We start from the raw sequence: 23,170 nt of genomic DNA, 5'->3' as shown, positions 1-23,170 counted from the left end.
AGAAAACAGGAGGATAGAGGTAGTGGCACTGTATATTGTTGTGTTCCACTGCATTGTTTAATTAAATGTTTAATATCAGCTTTTTAGGACTCAGCAAAAGCAGGTCTTCTGGATAACACTTGAGGACACATAGAAGAAAGAATAATCTGCTGGGTGTAAATAATATGCTGATCATTCTTATTTTTTAAATCACCTCTACAGACAATTCAAGCCAATGACAATGCTGATCACTGCAGCCTGGGTAAACATGTATGCTTTCTGCGTCATTCTGTTAATCGACATGGCAAATGTCACATGTGTAGAAGAATATATGGTTCTGTTTACTAAAACTGGGGAGAGGAGGAGAATAATTGAAATATTCACTCTGCTTCTGCTGTGTTATCCCTGAAACATCTGTGTTATCTGACTCACATTTCTCCTCTCTGCTTTCATGGTCTGTATGTAGTCACCTGAAATAGTAGGCAGATTCATCAAGAGAATATGCCCATTATTCTTGACTGCAGTCCTTCAACACCATGTGCTGCAATCTGCTCTCAACTGCACTGATGTAAATCTGGAGTGTAACAGAGGATGATTTTGCCCAAGTATTAATTATGATGATAAATGACCACAGAGACTATATGTTAGGGCAGTGATACTCAAACCCAAACCTCAGTGGTTCAGAAGTCAAATTAGCGGTCAACATTACCCAAAAATAAGAGAGGTGTGAAGGTGTGAATTCATTGTTTCATTTACTATAGTACTATATATTCATATTTCAAGAATATGACAGGGGAAATATTTAAATATATATATATATTATTCTCACAGCAGAATGACTGACCAAGTACTATTATTTATCAACTGCAATTGGTTAATAACATAGTAAAAGCATCCTGATTGGTTAATAATTAAATCACACAGTATTTTAATATCATATGCTGCAAAGAGCCAATGGAGCCACTTGCATGTGGCAAACCTCAGTCGGAATATCACTGTTTTAGGGCATATGTAGAGGGGTAGAATTAAGGTTGAGTTAATTTTGGAATTAAATGACTTCTCATTGATTTTTTTCTCAGACTTTGATTAGTATTAATGACATTTTTTCTATTTTTAATTTTCCCAGTGTCACAAGCTAGCTGGCTCGCCCTTGCCTGAGACCAAGCAGCTAACCTCCATCTGATGGTAATATGACAACTTAATGATAATTAGTGATCCAATCTGTGAAAGGGTTAGGAAAAGTTTATACAAACAGAGAGGAGAACTCTGTTAGGGATTGTGTTGTATGGGTTAGGAGCAGGAACACTGAGGTGGCTGAAAAGACTTGGGAAATACATGGGGTTTCAAGTTCTCCATAGCTAAAGCCAAAAGACTGATCTTTACAAAAAGGATAGCTACAAAGGAGTGGAAACTGTATCTGTATGGAGAACAAATAGATATAGTTAAAAGGTTTAAAGTCCTAGGTCTAATATATACGATACTAAATTATTTTGGAAAGAGCATATAGACTATGTTAAAGATAAATGCAAAGGAAGGATCAACCTATTTAAAAGTATTACTGGAACTAACTGGGAGGCAGGTAAGAAAAAACATTACTGATGGTATAGAGAGCCTTAATCAGACCAGTTATCAACTATGGCTGCCAAGATTTTTGGGTCAGCAACAAAATCAGAACTTTAAAAATTAGATTTAATACAAGCACAGGAACTATGAGTTGCATATGGTGCATTTATTACAACACCCACATATGCTACACAGAGTTGCTAGTGAAATGCCAGTTAGGCCCAATAATTTCATTTGTGGTGTAACTTTCTGGGCCAAAGTTAATGGGAATTGCAAAGATGGAAGTACCAGATAAATATATGAAGTTGTTGGGAATTCAATAGGCAACCTATAACACACAATGTTTGAGCTCCAGCTGCCGTTTGAGTGAAAATGTGAAGTTGAAAGACAAGGAAAAGCTGAATGAAGTCAGAACTGTTAGTCATGGGAAAAATAGTTATGGATGGAAATTCACATCTAAATGTGGATTTAGATTTATTTTATAAACTTGTGAGTAAAAAGGAGACAATAGGTATAAAAAATGAAGTATACCAGTATATAGATCAAAAGTGGTGTTGTTTTTGTCAACTATATATAAGTGGGTCCAAAAAAGGGAAAAAACCCATGAAAAGTAGGGACACCATATTGTGTATGAAAATTAGGAATTAGTACATCTAAAAGAACATCCAATTTTGTAGCTATCATGACAGCTGAACTAATAGTAACAATGCTGGTGTTAAACTTAAACAGCAGTGGTGGTCATTTTTTTGGACTCAATATCAGGCCTTACGGCAATAAAAAAGGGGAGTCTCTGAAAGCAGAAGTGATTTACTCAACTAAATTATATTTCTAATAACAATACAGATGGGAATACATGTAGCATTAGCCTGCATCCCAGCACATATTGGGATAGCAGGAAACAAAATGGTGGACAAAGCAGCTAAAGGACTGTAGGAATGAAAGGACTGATAATACCCTGCAGTAAATTGGAATTCAAAACCCTAGTACAGAAAAAATTAAAAGAGAAATGGCAAAAAAAACTGGATCAATGAAAAAAAAAGAGGAAGAAAATTTTTTCTGAATTTTGCTCTGGAGTTGAAGATAACTGCACACTTCAGGGCCCGGTTAGGAAAAATGAATTGATTTTGTTTATAGTACTAATGGGCCATTGTGGTTTAAACAAAAATATTTTGAATAAACACGAAGATGGACTATGTGCATGCTGTAAGATATAAGAGACAATTGAACATCTTTTATGGCTATGTGAGGGGTTGAGAAAGAAAGGGAAACGTTTTTTGAGGAATTTAAATGGCTCAGGGTAACAAAAGTTACATTATGTTATTTAGTTAACATATGAGGGAAATGGGGTAGCATTAGAAAGCGGTTGCTACATGACCTGAAAGACACATAGCAGAACGAGAGAATATACACTGCCCAGTATGTAGGAATTATAGTTGGTGGTGGCTCTAGACTATCCAGTCAAGTCTGCTTCACCATGGGAAGGAAAAAAAGCCCAAGAAAAAGGGATGGAGAGGCTGCAGAGAAGTAAGGTTGCCAGATGCCTGGTCGAAAAGGCTACTGGTGGTGCTGACCGAGAAGCTAAAAGTCTGGTCAGCGCAGCAGAGCTAAGGCATGCTCCCTGCCTGCTGTAGCTCCGCATGGCTCCCAGAAGCAGCAGCATGACCCCCTCTGGCTCTTAGGTATAGGGGCAGCCAGTGGGCTCTGCATGCTGCCCCCGCCCCAAGTGCCAGCTCTGCAGTTCCCATTGGCCAGGAACCTCAGCCAATGGGAGCTGCGGGGTGGCGCCCGCAGATGGGGCAGTGCACAAAGCCGCCTGGCCGCAACTCTGCCTAGGAGTCGGAGGGGGGACATGCTGCTGTTTCCGGGGGCTGCTTGAGGTAAGCGCTGCCCGGACCCTGACCCCCTCCCATGTCCCAACCCCCTGCCCCAGCCCTGATCCCCCTCTTGCCCTCCTAACCCCTCGGTCCCAGCCCAGAGCCCCCTCCTGCACCCCAAACTCCTCATCCCTAGCCCCACCCCAGAGACTGCACCCGCAGCTGGAGCCCTCACAGCCCTGCACCCTAACCCCCTGCCAAAGTCCTCTCCTGGACCCCAAATCCCTCATACCCAGCCTCACACCAGAACCCACACCCCCAGCCAGAGCCCTTCCCCAAGTGTATAGTTCTCAGAGGTAAAAGTAATTAAAGAAAAAAAATATAAAGACTTCTAAATATCCCTCACTACAGTAAGATGCTGCAGATCTACGAGGGCTAGAACTAAATATATTCTATTCAGGAATTCTCTTTTAACATGATAGCATTAGAAATTTACCATTTCTATTTCTGATGGGTTATAAACTATGGACTTTAAGCCTGTTATGGGTATACAACTTAATATTGGCAAGTGTTGGGAACATTCCACATTTGTGGGAAGGAAGGATCTCTCTCTCTCTAGCAGGTCATGTTGCTTCAGGCTCTTTTTTTTTTTTTAATAGTTCTTTGAAAAAAATCTCAATGGAATAGTAGAAGTACACTCAGCAAGGATGGATTAGAGGGTAGAACACAGATGAGGTAGTCAAAAGTGACAGTTACAAATTGCATTTATCCAATGGATTTGCAATTTATCACATGCGCATCAACACCACCTGTGGATGGTATCTGTATGTGCCTAAAATCCCCACAACTGCAGTTCATTTCTCAGTCGGTATCTCTGCAGGTTTCTAAGAAAGGCTGTATACTTTCTGAAATTGTCTTCTTATGTTTTAAGCTACTGAAACTCCCAGTTCTAGTTACTACTTTTCTACTCTTGGCTGATAAGAATCAACTGTCAAAAACAACTAACTGCTTCCAACACTCCTAAGAACAAAGAATCCCTTAAACAAAGAACCCCTTAAATTCTGCCAAGTGAAGGGACTGCAATCCTTCAATCCTTGCATGGGCCACACAAAGGAGTGGGAAGCTTCTTTAAAGGTTAAAACGTGCCCCACTCCCTAACTCCACTACTGTGTATCTAAGCAGGGGGCAGTCAGAATCCAGCCTGAAAGAAATAAAGCTAGAAAAAAAAAGTATTCTGATATCCTCAATGTTGTCTAATATTATCAGTCACACATTGTGTAATGATGTTTGCTGTGCTGTTAGAACGGATTACAAAAGTTATTTAAATGAGTGATATTTAAAGGCAATAAAAATATTCACTTTTAGGCTCATTTACTTCTAGAAGGTTGCACAGATGGGAAAACAGAATTTGCTCCTGATAATCTATATAAACAGTCAAGCAGTAGAAAACAGCATACAATTTCAAATGTTAAACTATGTGGTCCAGTCAGAATACAGGTGTCAATTTTAAACCTGGACTACATTTTTCCCCATCCACAACAATTAATCTTACAATTGTATACTGAAATAGACGCAGCCTGTGGTGCTCTCCTGTGCAAAACTCCCGCTAAAGATCAATGGGAGGTCATCCATGGAATGTCAGCAAGAGACATATTTACAATACGCTCCTAGACTTGTCAAAAGGCAAATGGTCTCAATGATTCTGGGGGATTTGGGCTCTTGGGAGCAGGAGAAAGGAAATGAGGAAAGATGCTCATATGTATATATGAGATGAACCAGTGAATAACGTAAAAACTCTAATTCTTTTTGGCAGAATTCCCACTCCGCAAATGTCTACAGTGATACTGCTATTGCTGGAGGACATTAGTTTTACAATGGTGAATCACAAGTTGTTCACTGTTATTAAGTTAAATAAATCATGATGATTAGGACTCACAAACCACTGTAACATGAATTATATATTTTATTAAAGACATTATAAGCAACTGCCAGAGTTCATTTCTTTCAAGCTGTCTTATTTTCAAGTGTTTTTCTTGTGTATATACTGTCCCTTTTTGTTAGGCCTGGAAAATGGCCTACCTGACAAGATAAAGGTTAGTGGAAAACAAATCCACTATATAACATTTGCGGAGAGTAGTTGTCCACACTGACACATCACTGCTGATCACCAAAAATGAAGTAAAACAATGCAAGATACTGGAGAAAAAAAAGAGACCCCAGTAGGTTTTGCTTTCATTCAGCAAAGCATTTAAGTTTGTGATTAAGTCCCATGGAAGTTGATGGAACTTAAGTACATGCCTAAACTTAAATGTGCTAAAAATCTTTGCTCGATTGGGATCTCCATTGGTTACTCCATTATAATCTCTTGCCTTGACAACTCTAACCATCTCTTCTTGGGCTCCCTGCTGTTATCATATTGTTCCCCTACAATCTGTCCCAAAATACAACAGCCAAAATTATCTTCTTTGACTTTTGGGCAGACCAGGTCAACCCTCTTTTTAAAAATAATTCCAAAGGCTTCCACTCGCTTACTGTTCTGAGTTCAAACTTCTTGTTTTCATCTTCAAAGCCCTGCAAAACTCTTAATTTATCAAAACTCAGCCTATATTTTAATATTATCTCTTCCCCTACTCATCACCTTTTCAATGGCAATCAGACTATAAGCTCTCTGGGCAATAAGTGTCGTGATACTTGTTTTCTTGCACGTTGTTGGTGCTAAATAATAATAAAAAACAGCTACAGAAATTATTTGACTCCTATCATTAGTGGCCTGCTTTAAAAAAAGACATGTTAAATATACAGTCTACATCAGAGGTGGGCAAACTACGGCCCGCGGGACCCTCCTGCTGGCCCCGGAGCTCCTGGGCCAGGAGGCTAGCCCCCGACCCCTCCCCCGCCGTTCCCCTTCCCCCGCAGCCTCACCTCGCCTCTGGCGCAATGCTCTGGGCAGCGGGGCTGTGAGCTCCTGGGGCAGCACAGCTGCAGAGCCCGGCCTGACCCGGTGCTGTGTGGTGGTGGCGGCGGCCGTGTGGCCCGGCTCGAGTGGCGTGGCTATAGTGCCACCAGCCACCGGTGCTCTAGGCAGCGCGGTAAGGGGGCAGGGAGCGGGGGAGTTGGATAAAAGGCAGGAGAGTTCGGGGTGGTGGTCAGAGGGTGGGGGTGTGGATAGAGGTCGGGGTGGGAACAGGGGGTTGAATGGGGGCAGGGGTCCCGGGGGGCAGTCAGGAAGGGGTGGGGGTTGGATGGGGTGGCAGGGGGCAGTCAGAGGACAGGGAGAAGGGGTGGTTGGATGGGGCAGGGGTCCCGGGGGGCAGTCAGGAATGAGAGGAGGGATTGGATGGGGCAGCAGGGGGCAGTTAGGGGCAGGGGTCTGTGAGCAGACAGGGAGCAGGGGGGTGTGGATGGGGCAGAGGTCCTGGGGGGGCTGTCAGGGCACGGGGGGGTTGGATGGGGCAGGAGTCCCGGGGGCAGACAGATAGGAGGTGGGGGCTGGGCCACGACCCCCTCCCCTAACCAGCCCTCCATACAATTTCCAAAACCCGATGCAGCCCTCAGGCCAAAAAGTTTGCCCCCCCCCCCCCCCCGGTCTACATATTACATTCATTTTGGTCCTTGACTTGAATCCAGTCCTTGAAATATCTAACTTTAAAAGAGTCACTGAAGATTTAAGAACTTAAATATAAAAATGCATAATATGAAAGTATCAAAAATATGTACATTTGTTGCATTATAAAATGGTCCCAACTGAAGGGTAGTTACATATCTTCAGTCCTTATCAAGATGAACATCTACAGAGGCATAAAGTGAGTCAGAAATGGTTTCCCCAAAGTATGTATGTAGAACAGGTTTCTAGTAATGTCTTTCTAAACCAACATAATCTCCTACATAGAAGAAAGATGAGCCTAAATGTCCTTAAAACTCAAAGACAATGTAGGAGGAAAAAATCCTTGAATTCAATTAGTAAATGTTCAGTTAAGTTATTGTAGCAGGTGCTTAGCAGGATCTGCAAATAGTTAAGGGTATAAATTGCTTAAATTATAACTTTTTTCCTCATATGTTCCTAACTTTTCAAAATATTCACCTTTTGTGCTGTAAGTTTCTATAATTGGTCTTCACCCAAAGGCAAATATTTTCAGTAAAATCCCTTTATCTGATTTTAGCCTTTTAATGCTCATATTTCGAACATCATAAGCATTAATCTACTGTAATTACATTAGTTTCTTTTGACTGTTTTGTGCTAACTAAATGGGGGGGGGGCTTTGAGGGGTATATTCATTGTTAATATCAATTTTTATTTTTAATCTTTTTTTCTGATTTTTATCAATAAATTTTCATACCAGTACTTTAGGAGGCTCTCTGTGAGACTGGGGGGGCAAGTGACACCAGATGTCTGCAAGCACAAGATGTGGGGAAAGTTGTGATCCTTGTAGGACAGCGCAGAGACTGCCAGCCATGACTGCAAGGAGAAAGAGGAGCCCCTGGTCACAGGTGAGCCCACCCCGCTGCTGAATGACTCATGCCCACAAATAGCCCCCACATCTCAGATAGTGATTGGGGCTGTAACAGCAGGGCTGCAGGGGACTCCCTACAAGGCCACAGAGCTGGTAATCCCAGATCCCTGCACATGCAAGGTACAGGGGAGGTTGCACTTGCCAATACAATTTCAGTGTGTCAGGTGAAATCGATGCCTATGACATTTACCAATTTAAATTGAATCCTGCCAAGCCTACACCCACACCCACACCCCCACACACACAATTTTATTTGCTATAGAGACTATGGCACAAATTGTTGACTGAATCAGAATAATTCCAAGACTAACATAAAGACATAACTATATATCAATTTTCAGAGCAAGTTATTTAATCATATCCAATGAAGTAATGATTCCCTCACTTCTAAAGAAAATATGGCACAAGAGTAGAGAAACAGCTAAGCAGAACCTCTGTTAAAAAGGACCAGAAGATAAAGGAAAATGCATATTGGGCTGAAAAGTTGATAGATGAAAAGGAAGCAGCCAGAAAATGAGAGACAGAAATTGAATACCCACTTGGTAATTTCAACAAATCATTCAGCTTCTATGATAGGCCATGCTAGAAACAAATGGACATTAGAAGAGAACTACAAACAACAATACACTGAACAAAAGTAGTAAAGAACAATCAAGAACCACAGCTGCCAAAAGAATTCTTAGATGATAGATGCTACATTAGAAAAGCATTATGTGAATAAAGCAGCAATATGGATTGTTTTCAAAAGCTATCAACCAAACGCAGCCTAGCAGAAAGCACGGGTTTCTTCTCAGCAAGGCTGAAAGGTGAAACATACAACAATGGCAATTCAACATCTGAAAACTATTGTAATTCAGGATAGCTTGATCTAGAAATATAGGGGGGGAAATAACTGTGCACAGTATTGCCAACCCCAACCATTAAAAACCGTGAGTCAAGCCCCTCAAAATCATTAGCTTAAAAATAATGAGGTTTTTTTAAAGCCATACATTTAGGTTTCTTGCAATTTGCCATCCAGTTACCTTAAAGTTCTCAAGATTTTCTCTGCAACCATGAGGGCTAGAAACCTTCCTTTTATTTTATTTGATTGTAAATGAAGGCTGAGATTCTCATATAATCTCTAAATTCAAGCAACTGGTCCTTCAGGGGGGGAAAAATCACAAAACTGGGGATCAAATTGCAAGGATTGGCAATGCTGAATATATAGGCTTAAATTAGACAAGTCAAGTGATTAAAACTAGGAAGATATGTTGGAATTAGAGCCTGATTTTCATTTATCCAAAGGCCTACATTTACACCAATTTTAAAGGTCCTTTTATACTGTCAGAACAGCGTAAAGAAGTCTCACTGTGAATGAGTGTCAGGCCCTATACTGTACCTTAGCCCACATTCTTTTGCATAGTTATCTCATGCAGAACCAGAGTTGGGCCATTATGAACAAATGCTCTGTATTTTTTTTTCCTTTTGCAAATTCTGTGCATGCAGCAGATCTTCAATTTTCAACATTATTGAATGATATGATTACATTAAAGCATGCTCAGTGGAGACAAAGTTTGACAGAGGAAATTCAAATTCCAAACATAAAAAAAATGATAATCTACTCAGCGAGGAATTGCACATCTTCCATTTCTATAGAATTGTCAGGACTGTACTGGGCTCATAATCTCCAGTATTATCAATCACAGTGGATATACATTTCCCTGAACCATGGATTCTATAGTCTAGCAACTCTGTTGAACAGTGGAAGCACAAATCTGTCAGCCTTCCAAATCTATCTGAAATCACAATGTAATTCCTCAAAGCTCATCTTTCAGCACTGGTAAAGATACCGACCGATAACTGACACAAGATGACAGGAGGCTGCGGAGGCAGATTATTCCCACCCACACCCTTTTTTATGTATGAAATTTACTACTATATTTAAATTTGTGTTTATTTTTTTTCTGCTGATTAAGGCTGATCCTGCAAAATCTTACTCACATAAGCAGCACTTACTTGCACTAAGTCATTAAGACTACAGAAGAAACAAGATGGGTGAGGGAATATCTTTTAACCTCCTTGTGTCTCTCATATCGTGAGACCAACACGGTAACAACAAACACAGCAAACATCAAGACTCCTTGTGAGAGAGTAAAGAGGGCCCAGATGAGTGAAAGTTTTCAGGACTGGGCTCTATGTTTGAAGAACAATGCCAATATAATCCTGTTTCTTCTGTAGTAATTTTGCACAGTAACATGCATTTAGACTTGAATCATGAATTCTATTTGGATTTATGCCTAATATGTATTTAGTAGGTGTTTCCATTAAAGCCACTGTTAATTAAATTGGCACTATCAGGAAGCTATTTCAAAATAAGAACACATTTAAAGAGAGATTGTATTAGGTAAAAGGATATTGTACCCTGATACTTTAATTCCAAAAACATAAGCTTTTTTAAAAAAGGGAAACAAAAAGCTTTTTACAAAACCTAGCATTAAATGGAACTTTTAAAAAGTTATTTCATTTATTTATTTTTTATGAAAAATCTTTCTTCTTGGTTTAAATGCAAACAGTGTAGCTTAGTGCTAATGCACAAGAACTAGAAAGTGAAACAAGTCAATTCCAGGCTGAGAGAAATGCAAGAAGTGACTAAGTATAAAAATTAGATACTGATTTTATTAACACACCTGCTTTGTTTTTTTTTAATCTCTGACTTTAACCCGACCATGAACCTTCTGTTTTGAGAAATTTTCTTCCTGTAATGCTACGGGAAATTGATGATCAATATTTCTCATACAGTGTGTGTCTTTGCCAGCACCTAAAAATTATAGTAATTTTAACACTTATACCAGTTTTCATCCATAGTCTTTAAGTACTTGACAAATTATTAGCCCCATTTTATAAGGGGAGGGGTGGGTAACTGTCTCAGAAAGGCACAATGATTTATCCAAGGCTACGCTGCAATTCACTGGTAGGGTCAAAAATAAAATGTAGGACCCTTGATGTCCAGATCCATGCTTACTCCACTCAGCACTCACTGCTGCTCTTCATTTGAGGCTACTGCAGCTGCATAGCAACCATGAATTTTTTCCCATAATTTGAATACTGGGAAAATTGTTTTAAAATTATTACATTTATTAAAACAATACTTTAACTATTATTCATTTATTTACTTTCGAATTCTTGACACACAACTAATAATACTTCCCCAAAAGCACTGTGTATTTTTGTTTATTGCTTTAAATAATAAAGTATCGTTGCACTGTTATACATCTGAAATATCTTTAAAATACAGTATAGAATTAATAATTATTAGATGTCATGTGAATAATTTAGCATGAAATTGATTTTAATATATTGCCAAATAGAAATTGATAAAATTCGTAGTTTTTCTGTTTTGACCATTATTGTTATTGATTACATGACTAAAAGTGATAGCTAGTACTTGGTATAAAGATGAATACAAAAATGTTATTTTTGGGCTGTGCACAATTTTTGAAATTGCTAGTAATGAAACATGGCATAGGAAAGATAAGTTCTACTAGACAAATATCTGAAAATATCTGTTCAGTTATATAATATGTAATGAAGATAAGCGCTGCTGGGAACACTATTTGGGTCAAATAGAATTTATGTCTTCATGAATTTAAACAAGAGGTCAGGTACAGTTCAGAATGAATATATTTTTTTCTATGCCAAATTCTCAGCTGATGTGAATCTGGGGTCAATTAACCTGAATGGAGTTACAATGATTTACAGCCGATGAGAATGTGATTTTCCATTTTTAACATGACTACTAATACAAACTCTGAAAAGTAACTGAAATGTACTATATTTAATAGAAGAATGTTTAAAGTTCTGTAACCTCATTTACCATTGCTGGAAGCATCTTCTTTTCTATATTTCAGCAAACTCACCATTTTTCACAGTACCTATGAGATAGTTTTTATGTATACTTGAATGTTTAAAGTCACGTCAACTGATTGAGAAACTAGTTACTGAGTGGAAGTGCTTTGCATTAAAGTGGCTAGAGACCAGGGTTAGATTTATGAAACCAGTTTCTTACCCCCTGAACTGAAAGGGTCTGGGAGTATTGCCAAAACAGTGTGCACAGCACCTGGTTAGAGCATCTTATATTGCTCAATAACACCTCAATTCAATAAGAAGGAAACATACTTGGATTCATCCCAGTGCTCCTTTGCTGGAAGAATAGTGGCTATGTTATGAGGCTCAGAAACCGAGTCGCAAATAAAAAAACTGGTGTAAATCAGAAATCATAAGGAATTTTATATGGATGAAGTCATTTCCCGCGGGGAGAAAAAACAGTGGAAAATATGGAAACGAGGAGTAGCTGTTAGCACTCTTTGTTTTTGGACTATTGATGTCACAAAAATAAAATACTGTCGATTCCAACTTTATGTAGAATTACTTAGTTAATGTTGTGGTGTGTGAAATCTTTTTAAAATATTTTTTCACCAATTCCTTCCAATCCTTGAAATCAGCAAAAATTTAATGAATCTTGCACATTCTCTTTTCACAATTTCACATGTATAGGAACTGTGACTATGACACCAGGTCTATACACAAAGTTATACCAGTTTATCTGATTTAGTTAAACTAGTGCAAAGTACTGAGTAGATGCTCTTTTGTCTATCTGAACCTGGCTTCCATCAGTTTGAACTGATATAAGAGTATCCAAACAAAGTTGCAATTGTTTAACTAAATCAGTTTAAAAGATGCACTTTCAGTTATACCAGTGCAATTTTGTGTATAGACCAAGGCTTAGGCTGCTACTTGGATAAAGAGATGGGGATACTGTCTATATGATGTGCCAGTGAAGCCACAGATAAATGGAAAACGATAATCCACTAAATTCGTATTTGAACACCGACAATTCCAAAGTATATGTTATTTGTTTAGCTGAGCAAAACTAACATGATGTCAAAAAATATCTACTGTGCATGCAAGACCAGTGACTCATTTTTACAAAATGAGCTTTTTTCACCACAGAGATTGTTTTCAATTCTTTAAAAGTTTATCATAAATTAATGGCAATAAACATCATTAGCATCTTTACAAACACTACTTTGTAAATACTATAATACTACGAATGTATAAATAAATCATTGCAATTTCCTTTTCAGATGTTTCATGCAATTGTATATTCAAATTTTCAGGATACCAATTTAGTTTAAAAGTGATGTTTTTCAGGCACTTTTACTTGTGTGGTGGGGCAAAAATCATCCTCTGCTTGTATCAAATATTATTTTGCATTGAGAAACAATTTTTGATTAAAGCACCAACTAGGAAACATTTCAGTTTTTTACTGGTAACACACTAAAAAAAGAATGCATGCTCAATTATCACTAGGTTTTGATGAATTCCTAAGAAAACTCACCCTGTAACTGTGACTGTCAGCTCTCACAATTTAAGTCTCAGAATATTTGGTGTGTCTCAAAGTCCCAGCTGCTGGAACCAGATTACAATGTGAAATCTCAGCATTTTTACTTTTTTTTTTTTAAGTGAGTTTCTGACTCTCCTGGTTATGAGAAAAGCTTGGAAATGTGAACCTAAATGCTCCAACACCAGAAGGCAAAATAAATAAATAAATAAGCTTCCAAAATGTGTTTTTTAAAATTATGACTGGGACCTCACTCATGATTTTGGAACACCGGATGTTAGCAATTTTGTGCAGTAAACCAAGTACCCTGGCTCTGGAAGACTAGATTCAAAGGCCACTCAACACAATCTGCCATCCTAGTCAGTACTTCAGTGTTCCACCCCCACACCACTCAAATTTGGCCTCTCTGCCCCTCTGTCATGACTCAGTTTGAGTGAGCGATATTGCAACTTTGCAGATGGGTTCACAGTGCCACTCAGTTTGGCCCAGCCACCCCTCTGCTCTGGCTTTGTTCTGCTAAGCAGCAATTGGGGAGGCAGGGAGCTAAAGCTGTTTGCCTATGTCCTACCCACCCATCATTGGGATGGGGAAGTAAGCAGGTCCACAGCACCCGCTTACTCCTACATGCCTGGAGTCAAAGACCTGGACGCTTATGGAAGGATAAATTCAAGCAAACAAGGCATGTACAGGCAACAATGCTGCAATTGACATAAGGATAAAATAACTGATTTTTTTCCTGGTCTGAGACTCTCCATATTTAGACATTGTCCCATCATATAGTTGTAAAGCTCTGAAGAAGAAATTACTCTTGCTCAGTTATTAAAAATAGGGAAGGAAGGCTTTATCGAGGGCCAAGCCAGAAAAAGTTGTCACTGTCCAGAAGATTCATACTTTATGCTGAAACATTTCCATTTCAAACAAAACAGAAAAGGCAAAGTTCCAGTTTGATGTGGGTTGGATAAAGAACAGGGTGTGGGGCAGGATTTCATTCACTGTTAGATGGATTTAATTGCGATATCACTACTGCACAGTTAAAAATTCTACTAATAAAAAGAACTCAGTGCACAGACCTTAGTTTTCAGCATCAGTTTGTTGGGATTTCTCCTATATTTGTGGGTAATTTACATGAACAGGTCACCTTAATATTAATGGGAGCTTTAATTGCATATATGCTAGGCATTATGGGTTAAAGTTCCAGTATAAGGTCTATACACCTGTTAAGTTCCACTTATATAGGCCATATGTTAGAACTATGCACAAGGGTGAATTCCACCTTAAGAAAAGAATATATGCATAAGAGAGTATATTTTGCTTCAATTTTACCTCTGGAGGTAGAAAGTAGGGATAGTAGAAAATGGAGGATGGAAAGCATTTGAAATCATCAGTCTGCTTCACAACACTGTGACAGAGACAATTCCACACAGAGAGCACTATTTAATAAATGAGATGCTGCTTAGTGTTTAATCCCATGGATGGTCTCCTGGATATGGTTTCATCTGGCTAAGTAACATCAGACAGCAGCTTTCCTGAAGCAATGGCTTCATTGGAGCCCTGCTCTGATTTTCATATTGAGATGTCTATGCTATTGACAGTTTTGCAGTGTAAAATGTGTATTTCATTGCTTTTCGTGAATGTCACTTGTTTTCTAACCTCCTTTCTTCTTTATTATCAGAGAATATATTTATAAAAATATATGGGACAAATTCTCATATTTCATTCAGTCCTTTCTCAGGCAAAAGTCTCATTGATCTTCAGTGGGAATTCTGCCTGAGTAAAAATTCAACCCTTACCTCCCTACACTCAAATCTGTAAGTAAATCTGTCTCTCCATTTGGAAGAAGGGCTCAGGCACTCATATAGTCTAGAACCATACCCTCTTTCCAGAGGTCCAGCAGAGATCTTTCCATTGGTCTAGAGATTTAAATAAGGTGAGAAGGTTGAGAGTGGACAGGCTAGGAGAGTGGGGACTCTGTGAGGCTTTGTGGCCCTTTTACATTGCTGGAGAAGAAAATTTGTTCCCTTGTTAAAAAAAAGACACTTCAATATTTTACCATAGCCATCCAAACCACTGCAGTGAGTAATACTATTGTAAAATGGAGTATTTGAGACAACGGTTATTGATTATTGTAGCACTTTTGTTTCATAAGGAAGGGTTGGCCCTCTATTTTTTGTATAATAGCATAGTTCAATAGATACATAACACCTGTTTTCTATAAAGATACAGGGTCAGATAGTGGCATTTTCAATGAAAAACAAGTTTCAGCTGAAAACAGAATATTTTTCTGCCCATTTGGGGCATCACAATTTCTACCAGGTTGTGGCCTTTGACTTTTAAGTCTCTGTGTTTCTGAATCTGGCTATGGGAGAGATTTTCATGGTTGTGCTTTAGCAGCACATAGCTCTCTGTGCCTCAGTTTCTCCATCTGTAAAATACGAGTAGTACGTCCCTACCTCACAGGGCTGCTGTAAGGATAAATTCATTAATAATTATAAGAGGCTTCAATACCGCAGTGAGGAAGGCCACATAATTATATAGATAGGAAAACAATAGCTTGCCCAGTTGCTGGGCTTAGAGCTAAGGATTCTATTCTATTTAAGGTACCTAATTCAGACTTCAAACCACAGAATGCACTATCTGCTGTTTCTCCTACTCGGAAGTATGAAAATCATATTCCAAACTCAGGGCAATACTATCTGAAACAAATGTATTATTGGGCTAAAAAAACAGGACCCAGAAATTAGAATATTCCAGATTATACTTATTGAATAAAGATCATGTCAAATATATGGGCCAGCATTACTTAACCAGTAGAAATATTATCAATACTGATAGCATACAGGGCAACCCAATTTGTACACTGTCAACCCCTAAGTTGTAAAACTGTACACAGATTTTACTCATATAGCTTTCTAATACCCCTTCAATATTTTCAGCACCAGATAGATATGATTATAAATATAATATATTTATACCTTATCAGGATGTAATGAAATAAAATGCAGCATTTTGTAGCATATGGCATGTATGTCAGTGAAGCGAAGGACATGTCTGGCTCTCGGCTGCGGTATGCAACTTAATTTGTTCCATAACACTTATTTTACCATGTGGCACATCCTAGGTGGTATGCCACCACTGAAATGCAGGTGTGTGTTACTTCACTTAAATCAATGAACCATGCAACAAAATACTGCAACCACCTCTCCCAGTAGGATAAGCAATGTAACTCTTTTATACCTCTCTAACAGTGTTCTGCAAGAGCTGGAAGAAAACACTGCATTACAACTGGATGCGGAGGGAATACTTGGTCCCCATAAACAAGAAGTCCAAGGGCCTGATCCAAAGTCTATTGAAATCAACACAAACCATAAAGTAGGGAGGATGAATTTAAAATGGTAGGTTTCTGCACTGGATTATATCACCTTATTTTACTTAATTTTTTTATAAACACTAATCATTGGCGGGGGGTGGGGGGGAGCGAGGGGATTTGGCAGGCAACCAGATTGGCTTAACAGTGAAATCCTTGCTGATCTTAAACACAAAAAAGAAGCTTAGAAGAAGTGGAAGATTGGACAAATGACCAGGGAAGAGTACAAAAAGATTGCTCGGGGATGCAGGAGTGAAATCAGGAAGGCCAAATCACACCTGGAGTTGCAGCTAGCAAGAGGTGTTAAGAGTAACAAGAAGGGTTTCTTCAGGTATGTTAGCAACAAGAAGAAAGTCAAGGAAAGTGTGGGCCCCTTACTGAATGAGGGAGGCAACCTAGTGACAGAGGATGTGGAAAAAGCTAATGTACTCAATGCTTTTTTTGCCTCTGTCTTCACGAACAAGGTCAGCTCCCAGACTACTGCACTGGGCAGCAGAGTATGGGGAGGAAGTGACCAGCTCTCTGTGGAGAAAGAAGTGGGTGGTTCGGGACTATTTAGAAAAGCTGAACAAGCACAAGTCCATGGGGCCGGATGCGCTGCATCCGAGAGTGGTAAAGGAGTTGGCGGATGTGATTGCAGAGCCATTGGCCATTATCTCTGAAAACTCATGGCGATTGGGGGAGGTCCTGGATGACTGGAAAAAGGCTAATGTAGTGCCCATCTTTAAAAAAGGGAAGGAGGAGGATCCTGGGAACTACAGACCAGTCAGCCTCACCTCAGTCCCTGGAAAAATCATGGACCAGGTCCTCAAGGAATCAATTCTGAAGCACTTAGAGGAGAGGAAAGTGATCAGGAACAGTCAGCATGGATTCACCAAGGGCAAGTCATGCCTGACTAATCTAATTGCCTTCTATGACGAGATAACTGGCTCTGTGGATGAGGGGAAAGCAGTGGATGTGTTGTTCCTTGACTTTAGCAAAGCTTTTGACAATATCTCCCACAGTATTCTTGCCAGTAAGTTAAAGAAGTATGGGCTGGATGAATGGATGATAAGGTTGATAGAAAGCTGGCTAGATTGTCGGGATCAACGGGTAGTGATCAATGGCTCCATGTCTAGTTGGCAGCCGGTATCAAGTGGAGTGCCCCAAGGGTCGGTCCTGGGGCCGGTTTTGTTCAATATCTTCATAAATGATCTGAGGATGGTGTAGATTGCACCCTCAGCAAGTTTGCAGATGACACTAAACTGGGAGGAGAGGTAGATATGCTGGAGGGTAGGGATAGGATACAGAGGGACCTAGACAAATTGGAGGATTGGGCCAAAAGAAATCTGATGAGGTTCAACAAGGACAAGTGCAGAGTCCTACACTTAGGACGGAAGAATCCAATGCACCACTACAGACTAGGGACCGAATGGCTAGGCAGCAGTTCTGCAGAAAAGGACCTAGGGGTTACAGTGGATGAGAAGCTGGATATGAGTCAACATTGTGTCCTTGTTGCCAAGAAGGCCAATGGCATTTTGGGATGTATAAGTAGGGGCATTGCCAGCAGATCAAGGGACGTGATTGTTCCCCTCTATGCGACACTGGTGAGGCCTCATCTGGAGTACTGTGTCCAGTTTTGGGCCCCACGCTACAAGAAGGATGTGGAAAAATTGGAAAACGTCCAGCGGAGGGCAACAAAAATGATTAGGGGATTGGAACACATGACTTATGAGGAGAGGCTGAGGGAACTGGGGATGTTTAGGCTGCAGAAGAGAAGAATGAGGGGGGATTTGATAGCTGCTTTCAATTACCTGAAAGGGGGTTCCAAAGAGGATGGCTCTAGACTGTTCTCAGTGGTAGCAGATGACAGAATAAGGAGTAATGGTCTCAAGTTGCAGTGGGGGAGGTTTAGGCTGGATATTAAGAAAAACATTTTCACTAGGAGAGTGGTGAAACACTGGAATGCGTTACCTAGGAAGAGGTGGAATCTCCTTCCTTAGAAGTTTTTAAGGTCAGGCTTGACAAAGCCCTGGCTGGGATGATTTAGTTGGGGATTGGTCCTGCTTTGAGCCGGGGGTTGGACTAGATGACCTCCTGAGGTCCCTTCCAAACCTGATATTCTATGATTCTATGATTTCTAACTACAATTTTTTTCTACCAACTCATTCCCCAAGCTTGCCTGTATTCATTTTGCTAAGCCAAGAAGTATGAGATAGAGAAAATGCCAAATTAATCTTCACATATGTAAGTGACTAAAAGTGCTTTCCCCTTTGAAGTTTCAGACTAGTGGTTGAAGGAAATAGTTATTTTTCTTTGAAAAACAATCACCTAAGGAAAGGGCAGATGGGAAGGTATGTCATATAGCATATGAAAAGGGGTCATAAAGTTAGTGTCTAATACATAAAGCATATGCTACTTACATTATTAGAAGTAGTAGTATTATAGAGCCGTAGTCATGGCGTAGGATCTCACTGTGCTAGACGCTGGACAAACAGTACAAAAAGGCAGTCCTGACTCCAAAGAGTATACAATCTAAGTACAAAACAAAAGCTAACAGATGTAGAAAGATCGACGGGGGAGTACAGTGAAACAATGAGACAATATTGGTCAGCATGATAGGCACTGGCCTCAGCCGTTGGAAGACACCCAACACCAACAACCTAGCTGCTATCACATTTTTTGTAGACATCACAGCAAAGAAGAGTTTTAAGGAAGGTTTTGAAGAAGGATCATGAGGAAGCTTGAGAATGTTAGCAGGAAGCTCCTCCTGAGCATGAGGGGCAGCATGGGAGAATTCACAAAGGCATCTGTCTGAAAATTCAACAAGTGAGGGATGGAGGTTGACATTTCCGGCCAATCAGAGATGAGAATCGACATTTCAATAGCAAATGCAAGATGATAAGAAAAGTGAGGCTAAGCCATGAAGGTCCTTGGCAGTGAAGACAAGCAACTTGTGTTTGATGCAATAGAGGAGGGGAGGAAGACAAAGAGAGGGCTGACATGGTCAAAGTGATAGGCTGAAAGAATGATCTTTGCAGCAGCGTACTGAACAGATATCAGTGGAGCAAAATTGCACTTCTCAAGGCCGAAGAGAAGGATGTGGCAATAACTGAGACAAGACAAGAGCCTGGACAAGAGTTTTAGCTGTGTGGATGGACAGGAAAGACCAGATGTTTTGCAGAAAAAATTGGCAAGATTTAGACAGTCTGGGCCTGGCTAGATAAACGTGTGATCAATTTAACTGTGTTTAGATCTTGCTTAAAATTTGTTCTGCCTGTGATATTTTCTGCCTTATGCAAAATAAGAGTTAACTTTTATTTAACATAACTGAAATTGATGTTACTTACTACTGCTACTGGATGCCCTAGAAAGAAGGAAACTGACTTCTGACCTCCATGAAGGCAAAGGCAGGAGTGAGGTGATGGCTTGGTCACAAGGTCAAGGGCAAAATAGAATTGCAATTCCCAGCCCCAAACAGTAATGAAAAGGGACTGGCACAATGTGTGCACGCAGGGAGAGCCAAACGACCTGAGGGATGAAAAGCCTGGTTACACATACATTCGAGATTTTCATTATGTCTGTTATTGCACAGCACTGAAACCTCAAGAGCTCCTTATTTATTAAGTTTCACTTTAGCTATATTACTGATTACAGTATAATATTTCTAAGCTTCTGGTCATTGCTTGGCTGACTGACTGACAAGCCTTTAAAGGCACATGCTAACTGTAAATTAAAACTACTCCTAGTTTGATTGACTTGTTTGGTTACCATTTTAAATTGTCTTACTTAACTAAGCATGGCCTGTATGTGTCTAAAGAAGTTTATTTATAACCAAAATTCTCATAACTAAAATGATGTATATTTAATTTGTAAAGTTTAGCTGACCTGGAAAATATCCAGTTAATCAGTATTTTAACTCTCAAACATTGCACAGGGCATTTAAACATACAGGACTCGGGACCTGTGAATCTGACCCCACCCTTCTCTGTGAAAGAGAATAATGAGCAACTGGTACCTCTCCTGTCGGGAACATCCAATGTAACATTCAGTAAAGGGATCATCTCTTCCTCCTTCAAAAAAAGTATAGTCCGTCCAACAGTGAAGAAACCCATCCTGGACAGATTGGACCTGGCTCTAATATCAAGCAATAAGCTTCTTGTTAATGAGCAAGCTCATGCAGAAGCTAGCCAAAGGCTACCTTCAAGCTCATCTAACTAAGCCAATATCATAGACCCTGCACAGTTTGGATGAGCTATTGCCAGCAGGAGAGTGAGTTTGTGTGTGGGGGGTGTGAGAAAACCTAGATTTGTGCTGGAAATGGCCCACCTTGATTATCATGCACATTGTAGGGGGAGTGGTCACTTCGGATGAGCTATTACCAGCAGGAGAGTGAGTTTGTGTGTGTATGGGGGCGGGGGAGTGAGAAAACCTGGATTTGTGCTGGAAATGGCCCACTTTGATTTTCATGCAGGTTGTAAGGAGAGTGGTCACTTTGGATAGGCTATTACCAGCAGGAGAGTGAGTTTGTGTGTGTGGTTTTTGGAGGGGGGTGAGAGAACCTGGATTTCTGCAGGAAATGGCCCACCTTGATCATCATACACATTGTGAAGAGAGTGGTCACTTTGGATGGGCTATTACCAGCAAGAGAGTGAGTTTGTCTGTGGGGGGGGCGGAGGGTGAGAAAACCTGGATTTGTGCTGGAAATGGCCCAACTTGATGATCACTTTAGATAAGCTATTACCAGCAGGAGAGTGGGGTGGGAGGAGGTATTGTTTCATGGTCTCTGTGTATATAATGTCTTCTGCAATTTCCACAGTATGCATCCGATGAAGTGAGCTGTAGCTCACGAAAGCTCATGCTCAAATAAATTGGTTAGTCTCTAAGGTGCCACAAGTCCTCCTTTTCTTTTTGCGAATACAGACTAACACGGCTGTTACTCTGAAATCTGGATACAGATCAGGACATGGAATGAAAGCAGCATTAGTGGTCTGTTGGATGATTTCCTCCTGTCAGTGGATGGAGGGCACACATCCACTCTCCTATGCCTGGACCTCTCTGCAGTATTTGACACAAGTCTTTTAAGAAATATTGCCGTCCTGTCTCAGGGATGTGCATTAAAATGCTTTGTGTTCTTCCTGGAGCCAAGGGATACACTCAAAGGGGATAGTAATAGGAAACTGCATATAAAGCACCAAACGTTTCATTTGCAACATCCCACAAGGATCAGTTCTCTTTTGGTCATATTTATAACTCATGTACAACCACTGGGGAACGGAGAAGACATCATGGACTCAAGTCAAAGTCAAGAGTCAATGATATGCAATGACATACCATATCACAATACAGTTCTACCTATCTTTCACAACAAAGACAATAGCACTGTCATTAAGCTGACCAGTGCTTGGCCGAGATGAACTCATGGATGAAGAACAGTTGATTGAAACTGAATTCAGTCAGAACAAAAATTATATTGGTTGACAGAAGAAAACACTAAGAGGAGTTTACAGGCACTGGCTGGGGATAACCAGTTGGTCAAATCAATCTGCAGTTTAGCAGGCTCCTGGATTCTTTGCTTCTAAGCTCTCACACAGCAGCATCTGCACATTCTAGCATCTATTGCTGGCTAGGAACCTGCAACCTGGTGGACAATAACCTGTAACTGAAAACACACTTCTTTGCTATGCAACTTACCTGGAAACTACACTAGTACAAAAATGCATGAGCACTTGTCCTCAGGAACACAAGTTAGCACAAGCGCTTCAGACCTGTCCTCCGCTCACTACACTGGCTTCCCATAGGCTATTATGTAAAATTCAAAGTTTCAGTCATCATCTTTTAGGTGCTTAATGATCTGGGTTTGGGATACCTAAGAAATCACTTCAAGTTCTGAGAGGAGGACTGCAATAGAAAACTCCATTCTTCAGGCACAACAGAACTCTTTGCTGCAAGGGTAAAGCTTGTTTGTGTAGGAGATAGAGCTTTACCTCATCCAGTGCACAACTGTGGAACAATCTTCTGGAGAATCTAAGAAGCAGCACAAACATCCCTCAGTTTTATGGCCAACAGTAATACTAATCTATTACTGGCCGTCCAAAGATTTTCTTTAGCTATTTTTCTGCCCCAGTGATTTCTGTTTTAGATTGCAATGTAATTCTGAGGCAAAAAATCTTGGTTAAACTGGAATTAAGGGGGAGTCAACTCACCAGCCCTTCTGAAAAGATTTTAAAGAATGTTTCAATTCTAAGGAACAAAAAAAAAAACCCCAGGAAAGCACAGAAATCATAAGTCAAGGTTCCACCTTAAAAATGACGAACAATAAGAACATAAGTGCCCATCTCAATCTCTCTCTCTCTTACGCACACACTCACACACCCACACAGAGCTTGGCATCAAAAGCCCTTAAGCCGGAACCTCCCAAGCAAACCTATTGTTTTCATCTTTTGGGGGTGGAGGAGCATAATAAATTCCAAAACAGCATTATAGATCATTGTGATCGCTAAATTCAAAACTTCCAGCAAAAGGCAAAAAATAATTTTCCCATACTTGCTGAGATTTTAAAAAGGCAGTATTTAGTCTC

General features: G+C 40.1%; 1 protein-coding gene across 5 annotated transcripts in view; it reads right to left on the bottom strand.

Moving 5' to 3' along the window:
• GRIA2 (glutamate ionotropic receptor AMPA type subunit 2) overlaps positions 1-23,170 on the bottom strand; it is a 114,153-nt gene that overhangs the window by 70,757 nt on the left and 20,226 nt on the right. The window lies entirely within an intron of this gene.

Source organism: Natator depressus, chromosome 4 (assembly GCF_965152275.1).
Source record: "Natator depressus isolate rNatDep1 chromosome 4, rNatDep2.hap1, whole genome shotgun sequence".
Taxonomy (NCBI): Eukaryota; Metazoa; Chordata; order Testudines; family Cheloniidae; genus Natator; species Natator depressus.
Note: the sequence above shows the minus strand (reverse complement) of the source record. Positions and strands in the feature narration are given on the sequence as shown.